Source organism: Mirounga angustirostris, unplaced genomic scaffold (genome assembly GCF_029215605.1).
Source record: "Mirounga angustirostris isolate CCGP_5_RB_7025 unplaced genomic scaffold, mMirAng1.0.hap1 SCAF_14, whole genome shotgun sequence".
Lineage (NCBI taxonomy): Eukaryota > Metazoa > Chordata > Mammalia > Carnivora > Phocidae > Mirounga > Mirounga angustirostris.
The window spans coordinates 55,960,206-55,980,284 of NW_026991722.1; the positions used below are offsets into that span (position 1 = coordinate 55,960,206).

Here is a 20,079-nt window from a genome sequence, read left to right on the forward strand (position 1 = left end):
GGGTATTCAGGTAGATCTCCAGAATATACCTGAAGAAGAGCCTACTATATAATCTACTATATAATCACCCATTGTTTTATCAACTGAAAGGAAAACAAATAAAGCTAATATTATTATTAGTCATAAAGTGAATTTGACTCAGTGCAATAGTGATGTTTAAAACAGTGCTAAGGGAAAATTGAAAGTAACTGCAATACTTCAGCCATACATTCAGATATGATAAAGTACTGTTAATCTTTGCCATCAGATTGTTCCTAATCACCACAGGAATAGCTCAAGACAATAAACAATGTCTTAAGAGAGGCCTGAGTCCTGCAAGTTCACAGGAAGATGTCTCCTCTCCCTGCTACAATCAAGGGGTCCTTGGCAGGACTAAGCTGGCCCTGACGTTAATGCATCCGTCTTCAGGAGCTTAAAGACTCTGCCTTCTGAGGTTGCAATCTGTTCTCTAACCAATTGGATATGAAGTGTATGCTAGCCCAATGCACAAGCTAAGACCCTTAGATCCTGTTTCCAAGCTTGCCTTGGAATTCAAATCAATCATAACTCCTTGTAAGGTCACTCACTCTGCATTCTGTGTCATCAGTTTTTCTGTATTATCAACAGGGCTAATTAAAGAATTCACTTTAAGAGGATCCATATGCCTAATCAGTTCAAGTCTGCAAACAATGATTTGACGGACTACATGTTATAGTTGGACCTAGGTGCTAAAAAATGGTAGCATTAGAAATTGTAGGCACGGGGCACCTGGGTGGCTCAGTTGGTTAAGCGACTGCCTTCGGCTCAGGTCATGATCTCAGGGTCCTGGGATCGAGCCCCACATCGGCCTCCCTGCTCGGCAGGAAGCCTGCTTCTCCCTTTCCCACACCCCTGCTTGTGTTCCCTCTCTCGCTGTCTCTCTCTGTGTCAAATAAATAAACAAAATCTTTTAAAAATAAAAAAGAAAAGAAATTGTAGGCACTTGCTGTGTTCCAGCCATTTTACTGCATCATCTTAGGCAGTATAACAATATATTTAACCAGGAGGACCTGTACTATTGAATTTAAATCAAATGACCAGTGCAAATGTAAGTCTTCATCTCCAACAGAGGATTTACAGTGACATAAGAAAAAACAGGACTCAACAGTAATAATATTGCTATAGACTTTAGCAGTCAGATACAAGATGTCATCAACTAGTGCTGGATTTGATTTCTCTTGTTTTATGGAGGATTTCTGTGTTTATGTTTATGAACAATGTTGGTCTGTTGGTTTTAGTTCTTGTAATGTCTTGTATGGATTTCATATCAGGATAATTCTGATTTCTTACAGTGAATTGAGAAGAGTTCTCTGTGCCTCCCATTTTCTGTGCAGGTTTGGTATTTTTTCATTTTTAAATTGATAGCATACTGTGAGGCCATCTAGGCCTGGAGTTCTCTTTTTGGCAGGTTCTAAATTATGAATTCAGTTTCTTTAATAAATGTGAGTAGATTCTATTTCTTCTGCTGTCAGCTTTAGTAGTTTATATCTCTCAGGGGGAATTTGTCCATTTCATGTAAGCTGTTGGATTTCTTGGCATATGGTTGTCTATAATATTCCATTACTATCCACTTGCTATCTGTTGGATTTTGAGGGACCATCCTCTTTTTCCTTCACAATACTGGTTATTAATCTCTCCTTTTTTTTTGATCAAATTGCTAAAAATTTATCAGTTTTATTCATCTTTTCCAAAACCCAGGTTTTAAAAACTTATTTTCTCTATCTTTTACCTGCTTACTCTTTTCATTAATTTACATTCTTAATTGTTTCTTCACTTTGCTTTATTTGGGGCTTAATTTTTTCTTCTTTTACTAGGTTCCTAAGATGGAAGCTTAGATCATGTGTTATTGACTTCTTTATTAATAATAAGCATTTAATGCTATAAAATTCCCTCTAAGGATTGCATTAGCAGCATCGCATGAATATTGATTTGTGTAGTTTTGTGTGGTGATGTTGTAGTTTTACTATTACTCAATTACAAATATTTTCTAATTTCCCTTAGGATTTCTTCTTTGATCTCTGGGTTATTTAAACATATATTGTTTAATTCCCAATATTTGGGCATTTTTTAGATCTCTTTTACCAATTTCTAAATAACTTCCATTATGGTCAAAGAACATACTTTATGAGTTAAGTCTTTTAAAATTTGTTGACATTTGTTTCATGGCCAAGCATATGATTTATCTTCGTGACATGCACTGTGAGTTCAAAAAGAATATCTATTCTGCTCTTTTGGGTGGGAGTATTCTAGAAATATCCATTAAGTTTATTTGGTTGATGCTGTTGTTTAACTTTTCTATATTTTTTCCAATTTTCTGTTTACTTGTACTGTCTGTCAGAGAGAAGTGTTGACATCTCTAGCTATAAATGTGATTTGTCTGTTTTTCCCTTGAGTTTTTAGAGTTTTGACTTTAAGTATTTTGAAGTCTTGTGATTTAGTGCACACATATTTAGGGTTAGGTTGTTAGGTTCTCTTTGTGAAATCAGCTTTTTTATCATTAAGAAATAATGTTCTTTGTCCTTGGTCATGTCCCTTGTTCTAAAGTTGTGGCTGTCCATAGAGTTGTGCTATTCAAACTTCCTTTCCAAAAAGTAGTATACTTAGCCGGTGACTTCAGCTGCCATACTTGAGGGATCTGCTATATATTCCTGCTATAGCTATGCTCTCCCCAGGATGCTGCCAGTTCATGACCGAGCACAACATGATACTGGAGCTGGGCTGTTTTTGCCCAATGCCAGGTCTTCTACTGGGCAGTATCTGCTGGGGACAGCCCATCAGCCTGACTGAGACTCTTGTACCTGCACTGCAGCCTGAGGCCCTTCCAACCCAAATCTTCTTTCTCCTCCTCTCCTTTCACTGGTGTCAGATAGCATTCATCCCTGAAGGTCTTTTCCTGTCCAGTCTTGCTCTCTCTTGCCTTTGTCTTGCACAAATGTCTCCCCAAATAAATCTCCTGAACCTCTGATTTAGTCTTGACATCTGCCTCCCCTAGGACACAAAGAGCCACAGAAGTCTGCTTTGTCTGAATTAATGTCCATCCAAGCTTTCTTATGATTAATGTTTACATGCTAAACAGTCCATCCTTTTACTCTGTGTCTTTATAACTAGTGTGTTTCTTTTTCTTTTTTCTTTTTAAGATTTATTTATTTATTTGAGAACGAGAGAGAGAGAGAGAGAGCGTGCGAGCAGGGGGAGGGTCAGAAGGAGAGAAGCAGACTCCCCGCTGAGTGTGGCACCCCACCCAGGACTCTATCCCAGGACCCTGCGATCATGACCTGAGCCAAAATCAAGAGTCAGAGGCTCAGCCGACTGAACTATCCAGGTGCCCCTAATTAGTGTCGTTGGGTTTAATATACTATCTTGCTATGTTTTCTATTTATCCCATCTGTTCTCCTCTTTCTTGGCCTTCTTTTGGATTACTTAAGTATATTTTTTATTATTCCATTTATCTCCAGTCTTGTCTTATAGCTGTTTATCCATTATTTTTAGTGGTCACTGCAGAGTTTATGATATGCCACTTTAGCTTATCACTTTTCACCTTCAAATAATATATCACTTCATGTGTAATGTAATAACCTTATGATTTTATGCTTTCATTTTCTCTTTCCCGTCCTTTGTGTTATTGTTGTCATGAATGTTAGTACATATATCAAAAACCTTATAATAATACACTTATTATTTTTGTTTTTAAACAATTTTATTTTATTTTATTTTTTTAAAGATTTATTTATTTATTTATTTGACAGAGAGAGACACAGTGAGAGAGGGAATGCAAGCAGAGGGGGTGGAAGAGGGAGAAGCAGGCTCCCCACTGAGCAGGGAGCCCGATGCGGGACTTGATCCCAGGACCTTGGGATCATGACCTGAGCCGAAAGCAGACACTTAACAACTGAGCCACCCAGGCGCCCCTTAAACAGTCAATTTTATTTTAAAGAAATAAAAAAACAAGGACATACTTTAATTTTACATGTGCTCACAAATTTACAAATGTCCACACTTTTAATTCTTTTGTGCAGATCCAAGTTTCCATCTGGAATTATTTTCTTTCATGAAAAACTTGCTCTAACATTTCTTGTGGTGCAGATCTGCTGGCCATGAATTCTTTTTACTTTTGTTTGTCTAAGATAGTATTTATTTAGTCTTTGTTTTGAAGGAGTTTTCACTGGATATAGGATTTTAGGATGACCTTTCATTTTTCTTTCAGTACTTTATTTTTTTAAAGATTTATTTATTTGGCAGAGAGATAGAGACAGCGAGAGAGGGAACTTAAGCAGAGGGGGAGTGGGAGGGAGAAGAAGGCTTCCTGAGGAGCAGGGAGCCTGATGCAGGGCTCAATCCCAGACGCCTAAATGCCTGAGCCACCCAGGCTCCCCTCTTTCAAGTACTTTAAAGATGTCATTCAGCTACTCTTTGCTTGTGTTGTTTTAATGAGAAGTTTGCAGTCATTCTTACTGTTCTCCTGTACATTATGTCTGTTTTTTCCATTCTGCCGCTCTTGATGTTTCCCTTTATCTCTGGATTTTAGCAATTGTGTCATGATATTTGCCTGGCTGTGGTTTTATTTGTATTATCTTTGTTGGGGCTCATTGAGTTTTTTGGATTTCTAGGTTGTAGTTTTCATTGAATTTGGAAAAATTTCATCCATTATTTCTCTATATCATTTTTATCCTCTGACCCCTATCCCAGGACTCCAATAACATATATGTTAGATCACTTGATGTCATCCCACAAGTCACTGAGGCTGTTCGTTTTTTTGCAGCCTTTCCCCCTGCTCTTTGTGTTTGGCTGTTGTCTATATTGTCTTCAAAGATACTGGTCTTTCTGCAGTTAATATCCTGATAATCCCATCTAGTATATTTTCATTTCAGATAATTTTTCATTTCTGTAAAGTCTCATTTTTAAGTTTTCTATTTGTTTCCTCATATATTTCCTTTAAGTCCTTAGGTATGTTGAGCACATTTATAATTGTTCTTGTGTGCTGATTCCTCAACTATGTCATTTTGAATCTGTTTCTCTATCTTCATTTTCCTGCTTCTTTGCATGTGTAGTATTTTTTTTAATTGAATGCTAGATTTGTGATTTGTTTGCTTTTTTTTTTGAATATAAAACTATTTATTGACCACTGTTTACCAGTATTTACAATAAAGTAAACAATATACAGTTGGATAACATTCTGACTACAAAGTTATTGTTTTTCCTGGTTTCTGCTGAACCAGTAAATCAAATACTGAGAAGACTGAGCCTACATGTCAGGAACGAGTTGGGATAAAGAAAATACATGCAGGTTAAGAATTTGGATTATAAAAGTCTGTCCACCCATTTATTTCAGCAGGAGCTAAATTGCCAACATCTCTAACCATCTGATTATGATTAGGTTTCCATGAACAAAGTCTTAGACATTCCATGAATCATGACCTCTTAGTCAATACAGCACAGAGATTTCAACTTCTTGAAAAGGAATGGTTCACTAGAAGGAACCTTTAAATGTCCATTTAACTAAGTTTTGCTTACCTAATTAAAACACACCAGGACTTACCTAGTTTTGTCATTTGGGTGGGGAGGTTGTTGGTGGTGATAAAATTTTCCTTTTAGGGAACTTGCAAATGAACTTGCATTTATGACTGTAGATATGAATATGGATTCAGATATTGCTGCTTTTAAATTGTCCAATTTAAAAATTTGAAAGGTTAAGGCTTCAGGAAAAACTTGTTTAACTTTAAGTGATTTCTTAAGTTGCTGAAAATGATAGCATCCCAGAAACATGGGCTTATCCATGGTTATAAATGCTGTTTTTGTTTTGGTGAATGTTAAAAAAACAAAAACCATTTATGTATGTATTTTAAGTATACACACAAAAACCCCCTAAATAAACAAAAGACCCAGAATGGTCCTCAGGCATATAGGAGTTAAACACAAATTCTTTTTTTTTTTTTTTAAAGATTTTATTTATTTATTTGAGACAGAGAGAATGAGAGACAGAGAGCATGAGAGGGAGGAGGGTCAGAGGGAGAAGCAGACTCCCCGCCGAGCAGGGAGCCCGATGCGGGACTCGATCCCAGGACTCCAGGATCATGACCTGAGCCGAAGGCAGTCGCTTAACCAACTGAGCCACCCAGGCGCCCCTAAACACAAATTCTGACTGAGTAACGACTATGAAATTTCCCCCAACATTTAAAAAGGTGTTCTCTAATGCAGGGGGATAATATACCATGGTCTCAAATATTTTTTTCTGATAAAGGAAGCAACTACAGAAAGCTTTTATTTGTTCAAAGTAACCAGTGCTATAGATGCAAAAAAAACCCAACAACTCCCCCAATACTACTTCAAAACAAACGTATCAAACGTGATTTTCATTAGAATGTTATTTCTTCACACTAATAAATCAAAAAAACAAAGACCCAGATTTTATATATATATATAAAAAGCAACGCAAACAATTATTGAGCTTCATCTTCTGGACAAGAATGCTAAGTTAGTCTCTCTTCATAAAAAGCAATTACAATCTGAGGACACTTCATATTTGCCTCTTTTGCCAGCACCAAGTCTGCCTCATCTGAATCTTTCCATTTCATGAGAAACATTAATTCTCCACTGCTGTCTGTGGCACCAATTATTCGTTCAGGATCAAGACCTCTGGCAAAGCCTCTTGGTTTATCAGCAGCATCTCTTTTCTTCTTTGATTTGCTATGATCAGATTCACTGTCAGATAAAGATTTTCTTTTTGTACCATCTTTTTCTTTACCAGCTTTTTGAGAATTAAGAAATGCTTCAGTTAACTCTGGACAATCTAAATTTTCTTCAGGTTCCCAAGTATTGTCAGCATCTGTAAATCCCTTCCACTTCAGGAAATACTCCACCTTCCCATTCACTACACGTCAGTCCAGTACTTTTTCCACCACAAATTCTTCAGGCTCTGCCTCTTCTACTTTTTTACTCTTTCCATTTTGTTTCTTTCCCATTTTTTGCAATGTAGTTTTATTGGAGGCCATTTTTTATTGCAGACTTGAAGAGCTATTATTCACCGCCTCCGAGCTGCTCCGGGTCCCGGGTCTGCGGCGTCTCCCTGATTTGTTTGCTTTTATTCAGTGTAAAGTTTGTTGTCTTTCTCTTAAAAGGTTTGTTTGGGCAGGTCTACAGTAACCTTTAGACATATTACTAAACTGATACTTTAAAGTTATCTTACTACTAAAGACTCTTCTGGGGTTGGGACCTGAACTCCAGGTGCTCAACACAGACTTCCTGTTCTAGCTATTAAAAACCCAGGTGTCTCCTAGCTCTTTGTGATATCTGTGAATCATTTAACTTAAAGATCCTCATTCGTTTTTTGTCTAGCATTATGAAGTTAACCCTGTTTATGTGTGACTTACCATTTAGCAACAAACTCAAAGAGACCCTTATTTGGATTTCTTGAGCCCTGCATAGCTTCTTCCTGTCTGGTATTGTCCTAGAAAATTTCATCTCCCTTAGCCTCTGTGACCTCTATTCTGTGTCCCCTTAGCTCAGTGAGACCACAGTATTCTTGGGTTTCCTCTCACTACACTTCCAGTCTGGAATGTGCATCCAGGATGAAAGCTGGGATAACTGTAGGATTTACCTCAGTTGTTCCCTTTCTCTCAGGGATCACATCTTTACTTTCTTCTAATATTTATAAGCAGTTTTTCACATATTTTATCCAGTTTTCCAGTTGTATGGCAGGAAGGCTACTCCATTCCCAGTTAATCCGTCATGACCAGAAACAGAAATTTTAGTTTTTATGAATATTCTGGATGTTTTCTTTTACATATTAAGGTAGCCTTTGAGAACATCTCTGTTGTTGAACAAGAAGCAATTTTTTGGGGAGGGAGAGAAGAGACTCCAAGGTCATTTACTATGCCCTGGATTGACACAGGCTGAGATTGGATGTAGGACCATGGTTGGGCATTTCAGAAAGAAGGCGGTATGGGAACTGGGAGATAAGCGGTGGCAGTGGCCCCTCTTCTTTCCAGGTACTCTCTCCCCAATTATAAGTCAAGGACAACATGTATATTCAAACTATCCCAAGACAGGAGTTTCCTGGCTAGAAAATTCTGTATCTCTTTTTTATGGATGGAATTGTCTTTCTCCTTTGGATGTCCATGGCAATTTAAGTATTTCTTTTAATCTTTTTCTTTTGTATCCGTGTTATTTATTGAGAACTTCAAAAGCCAGGTGCTCTGTTAAGGATTTGTACTCAAAATTTGTTTATTTTTCACCACTGTCCTAGGAGGCAGGCACTATTGTGATCTCTGTTTTATCCATGAGTAAAGCAAAGCGTAGAAGGATTAACTTTGCCCAAACTCACGCAGTGTGCAAGTGGCAAAGCCAGTTAGACCTATGCCCTTCTTACTTCATGCCCTGCACTCTTTTTTTTAAGATTTTATTTATTTATTTGACAGAGAGAGACACAGCGAGAGAGGGAACACAAGCAGGGGGAGTGGGAGAGGGAGAAGCAGGCTTCCCGCTGAGCAGGGAGCCCAATGTGGGGCTCGATCCCAGGACCCTGGGACCATGACCTGAGCTGAAGGCAGACACTTAATGACTGAGCCACCCAGGTGCCCCATGCCCTGCACTCTTGATATTAAGCTATACTTTCCCTTTTAGTACACACTACCTTTGTGCTTATAGTTACTTCTGTACCTGTCTTACCAATTCATGAATTGACAAATAATCATCTTCTTTTTCTCTCATTTTGGAAAAGAAATAGTCCTAACCTCTCAGAATTAACTTGCTATCAAAATACATCCTTATCAATAAGATTGATCTTTGAATGTAACTTTGTTTTACTTCTTTTATTCCTCATTAATCATAATTGCTAGAGTCAGCTCACAGGAAATCAGCTGTCTTATAAAACAGCAGATGGCAAAAAAAATATTCATTATTATTCTGTTGTGCAGCGTACATACCTAGGAATGGCAGACTTTGAGATAATGTGTTCTATGATATTTGTTCCTTTTAGTCATGCCTATGAATTATCTTCCCTTAAAGATTGATTTTTATGTTTTTTGTAGCATTAGATAAATGTTTATTAAAAATGAGATATATAGGGGTGCCTGAGTGGCTCAGTCGGTTAAGGGTCTGCCTTCGGCTCAGGTCATGATCCCAGGGTCCTGGGATCGAGCCCCACGTTGGGCTTCCTGATCAGTGGGGAGCCTGCTTCTCACTCTCCCTCTGTCTGCCACTCTCTCTCTCTGTCAAATAAATAAGTAAAAATTTTTTTTTAAAAAAGATACATACTTGAGACTATAATAATAGAAATAGCATAGCAGAACCCTCTAATCAGTATCTTGAAGTTATCTTCTTTTTGTTTGCTAAACAAATACACAGTGGTATCTTGATTAAGTCTGTCAGTCACCGGGACAATAAAGCTGTTCTACAGGAAATAGCTAGTGGTCCATTAGCATCCCCAGGGGAGGATGGCAGAGCTTCCAGGTGGGTACTTCCAAGGGTTCTTCTTACATCAGATGACTGTTGGATGGCAGTTTTGACAATTCGTTCCCCTCCCCCAGGGTCAAATGTACATGTTCTAGGAGGCATTTAAGCCACATCTGATAACCCTTGTAGTTCAACTTACAAGCTCCCTGTAGACTGGTGTTTGTCAGGGCAGAGGCTACATGTAAGGTGAGAAAGCCTTGCTGCTGGAAGCTGTCAAAAAATCTATTTCAAAAGTTCTTTAGAATTTGTAATTAATCAATTAAAAATGCCTCTAGCACTGGGGAGGCTGCATCAGAAAGAAGGAATGGGTTTGTGGCAAACAACATGTCACAATGTCTGAAACTTTGAGCTCAGAAAAAGAGTATAGATACTTGTTAAAGGCAGGAAATTCTGTTTTTATATGACCACCGCTCTCTGTTCTTCAGAGATTCTTTCTTGTTGGCCAAAAGCAATACAGCTTTCAGGCTCAGTGGTTATGGAATGCTTCCTCATATTGCGGAACCAAAATGACTTCATTCAGAGTGAGAAACTTTAAATCTTTATTTTCCATTTTTAACACTTCCCAAAAGATCTGTAGTTAGCTCTTACTCTATCTATAAAGTGGGAGCCAAGAGAGAAGGCAGAGAGGAAAGGAAGAGAGACGTGGAAGGTCCTATTTCTCAAGCAAAGCAAGAGAAATCCTTAAAGTAAGAGGGAATTATGTTTTACATGATCTTTTAAGATGCAGGATCTTTCCTCTCTTGGTAATTTAATAAAATGGAGAAGTATCCACTAAAGTCGCTTTCTTCTTTACACGTGATAAATTAATGAGCAGCCATCAAAGAATTGATTTTTAGTCTCTCGTGGCCTGAACTGGATTGAGGCAGTGATGTGAAGGCTCGAAACTAAATCTGTTGTTACAGATCCCTGAGACTATCCTGTCTCCCGGCATGTTGTTATGTCATATGAAACATTAGTAGTTGGATCATAAGAACCACAAGGGACCACAGGTTTGTATCCTCCTTGTCTGGGTAATGCTCTTAAAAAAGAATCAGTGAGTCCTTATCAAATCCCACTGCTACACACTAGACCTTGAAGGGCACCAGAGGATAGGAGTTTCCATTTTTTAACAGAAAGAGGCCTGAGGAAGGATTTTAGGTAAATTCTAAACTAAGGTAAACTCTTTTTCACTGAATTAATTTATACTGAATATTGTAACTCATATCCATGTTGTAAGAAACCTGTACCTTAACCATCTTAATAATGTATTTGAACAGGGTGATCTAACAAAACATATAGTCATATTTATGTCAAATGTTTTTAAGAGTTCCAACTTGTCTTAAAATTCTGTTATATTGGGCGCCTGGGTGGCTCAGTCGGTTGGGCGACTGCCTTCGGCTCAGGTCATGATCCTGGAGTCCCAGGATCGAGTCCCGCATCGGGCTCCCTGCTCGGCGGGGAGTCTGCTTCTCCCTCTGACCCTCCCCCCTCTCATGTGCTCTCTCTCTCAAATAAATAAATAAAATCTTTAAAAAAAAAAAAATTCTGTTATATTGCATTTTTTCCTGGGATGTTTTTCTGTAGAAAAAAAGTTGTGGTTCATTCATTAATTCATAAGTTACAGGTTTACTATGTGTAGAGCATTTTGCTTGATTTTTCTGAAATTGTGTATTTCTCTCTTCATTTATTTAACAAGTACTTATTGTATATTAATAAATGCTAAGTGCTATTCTTGATTCTGGGAATATTGTTAAGTATTTATTACCATTGGGGAAGTCAGATAACAGGCAAGTGAACAAATGCATACAGAGTATAATTTTGGAGAGATGAGAGGGGAGGTATTAGCTCTTTGTATCCAGCTGCTAATGACTGATACTATGTAACAGCAGCTGGGAAATTGTATGCCAGGATGCAGTGACAGCATGATCTGACTTTTATATAAAGCAAAATACAGGGTCTTTTACAGTTGTCTTTTGCAGTTCTCACAATAGACATGTAAAGTACATGTTATTATTCCCATTTATTCAGACAAAGAAAATGAGGCTCAGAAAGATGGAGTGAATTTCTTATGTGAGGCCCAGAGAGATTGGGTGAATTTCTTTACTTAAAGCTAGCAAATCCCAGAGGTTTTTTGAATCAAGCTCTTGCCTTCTGACCATAAGGTACACATTTTTGCTCTGCACTATGACTGGGATGCATTATGACATGTTGGATTATTTATCTACAAAATCTTTTGTTCCTGCATTTCAGGTTAAAATTCTTTCTGGAGTGGAAATACTTATCAAATCATGATAGATACAGTGTTTGCTTTTGACTTTGAAAATACTTTTAATAAAGCCTCATATCTGTTTAGTGAGGAAAAGAAGGAAAGGGGAAGACTCTCTAAAACTTGCCCTCTCAAACTGCACGGGTTTTCATAAATCTCAGCCTTCTCGAGGCTGATTCCACTTTGCATTCTTCCTTAGGAAGTGGGTGAAAATTGGAGCTGGGACACAAACAGGAAGGCTGGGAGGCAGATCTGTCCCACAGACCCTACCTCTTTAAATAGCTACCGTGCAGTGGGAATTCTTTCTCCTCCTGCAAGAAACTCCAGTGCCCTTTGTTTCTTTGCTGCTGGGCTGGAGGCAACCAGCACTGTCCTGTCTCAGAGAGGGAGGCAGTGCTCAGAGGGCGTGGGGTGGTGGATGTGCTTGGGAGGATGGCCTCCCCACCTCTGGGCCATGAGGACACATGCTCGCACAGATGTTTTGTACTTCTCCCTTAAGAATATCATCCGTGAGACTTTTAACCTTCTAAAAGGTAAGGTTGAGAGCACTTCTTTGATCAATCACTTGGGCTACAGGCTTCTTTCCTTAGCTGATTCTTTCATTTAAGAGGGGAAAGAAGAGAGTAGATGATGGTTGCTATAGCTTGTTTTTAATCCGTTTTTAATTGAATGAGTAAGTGGAGCTTATGGTTTTATTATTAGGTTATAGGTACATAATATTAAGTGATAGTAAACTGTGATTTTTTTAACCTTTGAAAGAAGATTTTTGTTACAGGGTAGCTGTACGTTTCTAAAGCTCAGATATAGGAGAAGAGTCGGTAAGCCCTGTTACTAATTTGGGAAGACTAGTTAAGATGGAATATTAATAGATGCATAAAAATAAATGGCTTAGAGGTCTTTTGATTCCAGTTCCTGCTTTGGAGGAACTGGAATTTTAAAGGTCTTTTGATTCCAGTTCCTGCTTTGGAGGAACTGGAATTTTAAAGGCAGGAGCCTTTAAAACTCTAATCCAGGGGCGCCTGGGTGGCTCAGTCAGTGGAGCATCTCACTCTTGGTTTCAGCTCAGGTCAGGATCTCAGGGTCCTAAGATCGAGCCCCGCCTGGAGCTCCATGCATAGTGCAGAGTCTCGGGATTCTCACTCCCTCTCCCTCTGCCCCTCCCCCCTGCTCCCCTGTGCTCTCTCTTGCAAATAAATCTTTAAAAAAAATAAAACTCTAATCCAGTCTTTCCAGATTAATTTTGGAAACATCTACTGAGGGAGACTCCATTACCCAAGCAAGCACTTTCACTCTTAAGTGGAATTGATGTATTTCTTTGGTCAGGCTACCAAGCCTTTCCTCTGGTTTTCCATGTTGGGACAAAGGACGCCAAGCAGAAGCAGCTGTGTTTTTGCCCTGGTTCTAGAGAAGACAGGTGGGTGGGGAGGGAATGCCCATTGCATACCTGCCCTGCAGAAAGTACTGTGCCTGGGATTTTTGTGTGCTGCCTTTGTCCATCCATTTCTTCACATCTTTTCTTGGCCTCCACCTACTCCTCCCTTATCCTTCTTCAAGAAATCAGTACCTTCGTTAGGGCATACTCTCAAAGCCAGCCTTAGTCTGATTAATAGCAAGCAGAAGGCCTATTTCAAGAAACACAAATGCAGCCCTTCCCAGAAAGGTTTCCACAGTGTCTGTTAATCTCCTTTCATATTTAATTTTTAGAGCACTGTTATCCATACAGCCCTTTTGTCAGTGACTCCTTATATGTCTTGTCTTTTCTTCTTTCTTTCTTTCTTTCTTTCTTTCTTTCTTTCTTTCTTTCTTTCTTTCTTTCTTTCTTTCTTTCTTTCTTTCTCTCTCCTCTCTCTCCTTCCTTCCTTTTTTTTTTTTTTTAAGATTTTAGTTATTTGAGAGAGAGAATGAGATAGAGAGAGCATGAGAGGGGGGAGGGTCAGAGGGAGAAGCAGACTCCCTGCCGAGCAGGGAGCCCAATGCGGGACTTGATCCCCGGACTCCAGGATCATGACCTGAGCCGAAGGCAGTCGCTTAACCAACTGAGCCACCCAGGCACTTCTTTCTTTTCTTTTTTCTTTTCTTTTCTTTTCTTTTCTTTTCTTTTCTTTTCTTTTCTTTTCTTTTCTTTTCTTTTCTTTTCTTTTCTTTTCTTTTCTTTTCTTCTTCTTCTTCTTCCTTCCTTCCTTCCTTCCTTCCTTCCTTCCTTCCTTCCTTCCTTCCTTCCTTCTTTCTTTCTCTTTCTTTCTTTCTTTCTTTCTTTCTGTCTTCTTTCTTTCTTTCTTTCTGTCTGTCTGTCTGTCTTTCTTTCTTTCTTTCTTTCTTCCTTTCCTTTCCTTTCCTTTCTTTCTTTCTTTCTTTTCTTTTTTCTTTCTTTCTTTTCTTGTTTTTGTCCTTTGCGTTGTCTTTCACAGGAAGGGGAAGTATTAGGACGGGTGCTTTTGTTGTTTATTTGAATTTCGTTTTCTTCAAATTAGAATCATTTGCTTCAGAGTGTTCTGGGTTCTTTTTAAAGGTTGTGTAGCATCATCTTTATATTTTTGCCAATGCATTTTTAGATTGTTTTCCTGATATATTTTGTAATCAAAGGTAGAGTCTACTTTAGCCCTTTTGAGCCTTCTTTTTAGATTAGAGTGTGTTAAGAAAGACCATTTAGATGAAATACTGCTTTTGTATGGTATGAGTTGGGAGGGGTAAGGGTTTTGTTTTGTTTTGTTTTTTTCTTTTTAGTTTTAGCTTTAGATTTCAGAGTGTGGTAAGCAAAACCAAGGTCTATGATAGGTGATACATTTCCAGCATAATGTCTAGGATATGCTTGATGTGCTTATTTGTTTGTGAAAATAATTTTATACTGGTGTGCTTTGATGATTAAATAGGGAGTCTTTATTTTACTTTAAATCTTGTAAGTAAAAGGGATTTACATTATTGTTAGAAATCTTTTTTTTTTTTTTTAAGATTTTGTTTATTTGACAGAGAGTACAAGCAGGGGGAGCAACAGGGAGAGGGAGAAGCAGGCTCCCCACTGAACAGAGAGCCCAACATGGGGCTCAATCCCAGGATCCCGGGGATCATGACCTGAGCTGAAGGCAGACTCCTAACCAACTGAGCCATCCAGGCACCCCTAGAAATCATTCTTAAATTTGACATTCTACAGTTTTGTTTTGATAGCCCCCATAGTTCTGCTTTTAATAACTGCTCCCTGCCCAACCCCCTTTGTACACATCCTATCTCTTAAGAATTTTGTAAGGCACTTGTTAAACTATAAACTAAGGGATTAATTGAATAATAACTGTGCTAACCAAAAGCAAATTTAACAAGGTAAGGCTTGTGTTTAGATTGGAAAATATAAAAAAGAACTGAATTTTTATGATCCTAAAGCTGAAGGAAAAAAAAATTAGATGGAAAACAGAACAATGCTTAGCTTACTTAAGCAAGCAGAATCTTTACAGAGGAGTTCTGAAGACAATGGGCATAATAATGCAAGGTTCTATTATCCAAGGTTCCAGCAGAAATTTTAGAAAAATAAAATTACTTATGAAATGAGCTACAAGGAAATCAGTGCCCGTCTGCAATAAGTAAAATGACAAAGTAAAGTAACAGATTTACTGGGAGGCCTCCTACGGACCTGAGTTGAGCAGATTGCAGGAATGTGTTTCAAAGCCTGTTAAAACCCCAGAGGTGGTGTTTTGAATCAGTCTTGCTGATGTAAACACAGACCCTCCCTGGAAATTTTCCAGAAGTGGAGAGCATGAAGGCAGTTCAGTGAAGATGTACAGTATTATTATAGTAAAGACATAGGGAAGCAACTCACCACCATCTTGAGTATAGAGTATATAGAGGAGACAGAGTGTAACAGCCTTTCGGCTATCTCTGAAGGTGTAGTGTGACCTGGTGATAAGACCTGAGAGAAGATTGCACTGAGAACAATCACCCCCAAGTGCTTATCTAAACAGAAGGAAGGGGGGGATTGAGCAAAAGGGAATTGTATCTTAGTGATATAGAAGCCTGTGGATTATTTAAGGGGACAAAAACCATTGAGAGGAGTGTTTGGACAATGTCAGTGCTGATGAGATGGACATTCATTGCTAGGGCACTTTAGTGATGAATAAATGATAGGTTTACAAAGCTCAGGTACCAAGCAAACTGTTTGTAAGTGAGCAGGGGAACAGGTCTTCTCTCTGTTAGCTATGAAGATTACATAATACTCCATATGTTAGATGTACTCAATTAAATGAACATGAAGATTTAAACTTTCTAGATTTCTCATATGGATATACATAGTAGTAAAATTGGGGTCTGAAATGAAAGGATATTTCCTGCCCAGCTGCACATCACCTTAAAGGAGACTTCCCCAGAATCCAACCTGGTACTTCACAGAAATCACTATTTGGGACGTGAAGCGTCCATTATTTTGTTTAAAAAGACAGAAAGGCACAATATTTCAGTTATTTGTCTACTAAAGTGGTACATAACTATCTGAAATGTATGGAATAAGTAGGTGCTAAAGGAGATGTTTCTTCCTGTTCCATAACTTACAGAGCTCATTCCAAATAATGTCTCCATAAACTTCAAAAGGAATGCTGGAGACGTGGAGGCAATAACCCGACACAGTACTGCCTGTGATGGCAGGAGTATAGTATAGGAGAGCCTTCGTGCTGATGTAGGGCATCCAAAGAGCTATGTGACTATTCCAGACAGGATGCTTTGAAGCAATATAGTTAAAATGCAGGCTAACAGACAGTTCACCTACTTGAAAAGATTTCTTTTTAAATAATAGCATATAGTAATTGTCTTTTATTCTTTGCCAACCTCAAATTATTCAGTAGGTACGAATCTTCTAGTGTGTTTTAGTTAAAGTATGACAGGACTTATCACTTGATCCATCCCCAGCCCCTGCAGCTTCTCCTCCTCCCCTCCTTTTTCTAACAAAACAAAACACCCCAAAGTGCAGTCTCCTTTTGAATTAGGGAGGTCTGTGGATATCCCTTACCACTAAGAAGTTGCAGTTCCTTCAAAACTGCTCTCTAATCTATGAAATAGAAGAAATCAGAAGCCCCAATATTAGACAAGCTCATTTTGAGCTTTTTCAAGAAGTCTAATTTCCAAAGTCCCAGAAATGCCTGAGCTATCAGAACATCGCCACTAGCAATCTTTAGGTTTTGGTGGTCATGATGAGTAGAACTATAGAATGGGTGCAGGCATTTTATGAATACTGTTTCCTTTATCTTCACAAAAACTTCATGCAGGAGTGGTTATCCACAGTTTACAGATAAGGGAACTGAGGCACTAGGAGGCCAAGTGTCTTGCCCACATTTTATATAGCTGATGAGTGTCAGGGCAAGAGTGTGAACCAAAATTTGTTTGACTCTGAGGCCTGGGCATTTTCTCCCACACAATGCTGAGTGAATGACAAAATTTGTTATCTGTGTTTTTCAGTCTGGAGGTAATAGGAAAACTCTGAGATTTTGGTGGAAGTTGCTGTAGAACCTTAAACAGTCAAGGAAGGCTGTTTCTCCTTATTAACAGGGCCCCCATATTCTCTATTCTCTGACTTTTTACTTCCTTTTATCACCTACTCTCTTGAATGAGAAGGTATTATCTATTCTTCTTCCACGGTAATATATAAAACTTGGTGCGCACGCGCGCATGTGTGTGTAGGGGATACTTTTGAGAGAAAAGAAGGGAAAGGATCACATTACCCCCTATAAACTGCAAAAAATTGAGAAGGAATGTATTACAGAGAATTATTGTATGTCCTTAAGCCTTAAGTGGACTCAATAAGCATTTTCAGTAATCTGTTTACAATTCTGTTTACTGAAGATTTGGCTTTTTGGCAGTTACTTGACCACTTCAGGTTGTAAACTGATTCATCTGTCGAAGTCCAGCTCAAATTCCACACCCTCCTTCTCTCTTCTCCCCCTCTCAACACTCCCCTCACGCCGACATTTCCAAATTTCTGAAGACTAGGTTCTCAATATCTTTCCTTTGGTATTTATATACTCCCATACTCAGCAAGGTGAGTTTTCTTTTTAAAAGCATTGTGTTGTCATACCATGGAATATTATGCAGCCATCAAAAGGAATGAAATCTTGCCATTTGTATCAACGTGTATGGAACTGGAGGGTATTATGCTGAGCGAAATAAGTTAATCAGAGAAAGACATGTATCATATGATCTCACTGATATGAGGAATTCTTAATCTCAGGAAACAAACTGAGGGTTGCTGGAGTGGTGGGGGTGGGAGGGATGGGGTGGCTGGATGATAGACATTGGGGAGGGTATGTGCTATGGTGAGCGCTGTGAATTGTGTAAGACTGTTGAATCACAGACCTGTACCTCTGAAACAAATAATACATTATATGTTTAAAAAGGAAGAAGAAGAAGATAGCAGGAAGGGAAAAATGAAGGGGGAGAAATTGGAGGGGAAGACAAACCATGAGAGACTGTGGACTCTGAGAAACAAACTGAGGGTTCTAGAGGGGAGGCAGGTGGGGGGATGGGTTAGCCTGGTGATAGGTATTAAAGAGGGCGCGTACTGAATAGAGCACTGGGTGTTATATGCAAACAATGAATCATGGAACACTACATCAAAAACTAATGATGTATGGTGATTAACATAACATAATAAAATTAAAAAAAAAACTACAGGCATTAAAACAAAAACAAAAAACAAAAGAAAGAGAAAAAAACCCAAAAAACCAACAAAAAAAACTGTTTCCATGCAGTACCTACTCTCCTTAATACCCATCACCAGGTTGGAGCACTTGGGTGTTATATGAAAACAATGAATTGTAGATCACTACATCAGAAACTAATGATGAATTGTATGGTGACTAACATAATAAAATTTAAAAAATTTAAAAAAAAAGCATTATCTTGTCTTTGGCTAGCTTGTGGGCGCCCATTGGACACTGACTGCTTCCTTTACTTTGGTAACATCCTTCTTCTCATGTAACTCATGGAGACCTGGTCTTTAGTATCAGTTGATTCATTGGTTATATTATCCTCTCGGTTCTGTTTTTGTACTGTGAGTCTAAACAGATTGTTCTTCCCAAGACAGTTCTTGAAATGTTTGATGATAGCGATCATGCTTCCTTGGAGGCTTCTAAACTTCTCCAGTGCTTTCAATATTTTCACACGTGGCGCAGCCTCTTGACCATCTGTCTTCATCCATCCTGCTCTGAATTCAGTCCTGGCTGTCAACATCCACCCTTAGTGGTGCCCAGAGCTGAATTCCAGTTCTGCTGTATTTAGGATAATCATCTCCTCTTTCTGTGTGATATACTTCTATGCTGCTTAATCTTTCACTTAGTTTTCTTGGCATCCGTGTAGTGCTTTTAGCTTGTACTGACCTTGAATTTGGCCAGAATCTCTTCATCTTTTTCATATGAACTTTACTCTTGCCAGGAAGCAGTCATCCTAAACATGGACAGCTGAAGTTTCTGAACTTCATCCCCTTTCCTATTAAGCTTCATCCTGTTAGTTTCAGTCCCTTAGGCCTCTCAGTGGAGAATTTCTTGAGTTGGATTATTATCCAAAATAGTCTGTTAGACTAAGTAAGGAAAATGATCTTCTGAGAAAAATGTTCCTAAGCTTTAAAAAAAAAAAAAAAATCTAATCTTCCCAAAATATGTCTTAATTCATGTTACCTTGTTGAGAAAATTTTGCATAGTCTATCAGTTAAAGCCCCATAGTGTCCACCTGTGGCATCTGAAGAGTTGTCATAGCTATGCTTTCTATTGCATCACTAGCCAAACTAGACTCCTTGTCTATCCTACCCCGTTCCCTGCACCTGCCTGGCTGTGTGACTTTGTTCACCAGGGACTAGAATGCACATCATTCCTGTTCCATCTCTGCCAGTCAGAATCTTGCACATCCTTCTCCTTGAGGTCTTTCTTGAACTTTAATAGGGAGTAATTTCTCCTTCTTTCCAGTTCCCAAAGCATGTGCTGAATTCTACTTTATGAGTGAAGTATGGTATGGTGATTGAGAGCAGAGGCTCTGGGAATGGATAAGCTGTGTGCAAATCTGGGCTGTACTCCTTAGTAATGCTATAATCATAGGCTAGTGAATTTTTCTCTTAAACCTCACTTTGTCCCATCTGTAAAATGGATGTAGCAGTGCCTACCTTATAGGGTTATTATGAAGATCGAACTTGTTAGTATGTGTAAAGTACTTAGAATGGTACCTGGTATATGGTAACTGCTAGTAATTATGTTGGTGAAGCTCAGAATAATTTATGGACACGATTTTTTGAATCCTCAAAACAAGGCTATCAGAGGAAACATTTACAGATTTATGGAGACAGAATATTAGAGAGGAATATTTTCCTAAGGAGGCATTGTGTGGTGGTATCCAACTAGAGCCCAGAC

The 20,079-nt window shown here is 38.6% G+C and overlaps 1 protein-coding gene and 1 pseudogene across 8 annotated transcripts in view; one reads left to right on the forward strand and one right to left on the reverse strand.

The window, feature by feature from the left end:
- ARHGAP28 (Rho GTPase activating protein 28) overlaps positions 1-20,079 on the forward strand; it is a 225,329-nt gene that overhangs the window by 46,121 nt on the left and 159,129 nt on the right. For 2 of the 8 annotated variants that reach the window (XM_064577903.1, XM_064577902.1), the window contains exon 2: positions 3,156-3,340. The exons of the other annotated variants lie outside the window; for them this stretch is intronic. The gene's annotated coding sequence lies outside the window, so the exon portion shown is untranslated. The remainder of the gene's footprint in view (positions 1-3,155; positions 3,341-20,079) is intronic. 8 annotated transcript variants of the gene reach the window in all.
- LOC123852746 (chromobox protein homolog 3-like) lies at positions 6,426-7,077 on the reverse strand (annotated as a pseudogene).